The sequence below is a fragment of the Octopus bimaculoides genome, chromosome 7 (genome assembly GCF_001194135.2).
Source record: "Octopus bimaculoides isolate UCB-OBI-ISO-001 chromosome 7, ASM119413v2, whole genome shotgun sequence".
Classification (NCBI taxonomy): domain Eukaryota; kingdom Metazoa; phylum Mollusca; class Cephalopoda; order Octopoda; family Octopodidae; genus Octopus; species Octopus bimaculoides.
In genome coordinates, this window is record NC_068987.1 from 4307969 (window position 1) to 4309892 (window position 1924).

Below are 1924 nucleotides of genomic sequence, written 5' to 3' on the forward strand. Positions count from 1 at the left end.
AGTGATCTAAATTTAAACCTTACATCATTAATCTCATGTTAATTTATGTTAATTTATGCTCCAAATACCAACTTAATAATGTAATTGTTTTTCAAATTAATTGAATAAAAAAAGGCAGCATATTTCAACAGAAATATGTAACAAAAATGGTTAAGTGAGGAGTATTGAATGTTCCAAGTATCATATTTCTATATTGCAATGATAATATATGCGTGTGCTCTTTCATAATTCTGTCTGCTAGTACCATTCGTTTCTGTGTGCCATATTTGGGAATCTTTCAAAAAGTGAAGCATTTACATTTAGTATAAACCCACTCATTGTAAAGTTTAGGGAGTAAATGTAGGGACCAAATATAGAGCTTGACTCTTTAAGACTGTGCTTGTTGTCAGTCTCTTTGGTCAAGCAACATTAGTGGCCAGGATCTCTTGGACGATGTCAATGGTTCCCAAACTTTGTCACAATTCATTTTGGTAAATTCATTATCCACCCACATTTTTTTCCCAATTTAAATTTTAAAAAAAACCAGTTTGATGAACTTCGCAGTCAATACTTGTTTTGAGAAGGAACTATTCCTATTCTTATTTGGGGTTGAATTGTAGCCCTTATGCTTCCTGTAGTCTGTTGTACATCTCTCCCTCTTTATCATGATGAAGTTGATTGTAAAAGAATACAGTGATAAATGAATCGTCTCCATGCACTTTGCAAATGAAACAAATAGATTTGTTGACACCAGACTTGTAATTCACAACAACAGAACTTTCACCATTAAGTACCTCTCTGATCTTTTGCTGAAAGGAAGACACTCATCTGCTTTCTTTGATCAGACCCCGTTGTGTATTTTTGTTTCTTTTCGCTGGTCCCATGTTAATGGGTATGAGTATGTAAATCTATGTAAGAAATATGCAGCCTTGCAACACAGCCATGTAAAAAGAAGCAATAGCCAGTGCATTCTGGGTAGCTGAACGTCGTGGGTAGTTACTGGGCTGTATTTTTGCAGTACAAACAGAATCTTTGACTGGTCATCGACTGGTGCTGTCACAGGTCAATTTGTGATGAGTGTAACTTGATTCACACTTGAGTGTATCATGTTATCCCAGATCAGTGATAATTGAGGCTACATGTACAATCTATTAATAAAGTTTTATGTTCTCTCAAATATTTCAAATGTAGAAGATTTTTGTCTTTGTGATCCTGTCAGAATTTCCCTGCAACACATCAGTTGGCAACTGCTGGATTCTGATAATGCCACAGAGAGGAGTGACTTGTTGAATCAGCAATATTAATTGCTGATAAAGTAATGAGCTGGCAGAATTGTTAGTACACCAGTCAGAATGCTTCGCAGCATTTCATCTGTCCTTATGTTCTGAGTTCAAATTCTGCCAAGGTCAAACCAGCTCCTACCCACAAAATTACTGACCTTGTGCCAAGATTTGAAACCAATGTTGTAGCTGATAATCCATGTTACAATGGCCGGGTATACATTCCAGGGAGATTTCAATGGTGCAAATCACTGATCTTCCAAGACTGAAAGTTATCTAAGACATCCTCCCTCTTGTCCCTTGTCTCTCATCCTTTCTTATCCCTCAATCTCTATACCCCAACTAGATGAGGGGTTCTTGTCTTGTGGGCACTGGTGCCTCACAAAAAGCACCCTCTTAAGTGGTTGGCATATTAGGAAAGGCATCCAGCTGTAGAAACCGTACTAAAGCAGACATTGGAGCTTGGTACATCCTTGTTGCTTGTCAGTTCGTGCTGAACCATCCAACCCATGCCAGCATAGAAAAGCGGACACTGGATGATGATGATCCCAAATATTGGCAGCGCAGAAGCTGCAGTCTAACACAACTGATTCTTATTACCACCCCCACCACTTCCCTGATTGTGATGAGTATCCGTCTGCACCAGTTGTTTCGGTGTCTTGCAG

At 38.4% G+C, this 1924-nt stretch overlaps 1 protein-coding gene across 1 annotated transcript in view; it reads left to right on the forward strand.

Moving 5' to 3' along the window:
* LOC106874138 (uncharacterized) overlaps nt 1–1158 on the forward strand; it is a 9834-nt gene extending 8676 nt beyond the window's left edge. Inside the window, exon 3 of the mRNA XM_014921755.2 lies at nt 1–1158. This exon is cut by the window's left edge and continues 2151 nt beyond it. The gene's annotated coding sequence lies outside the window, so the exon portion shown is untranslated.
* The last annotated feature ends 766 nt before the right edge of the window (nt 1159–1924 follow it).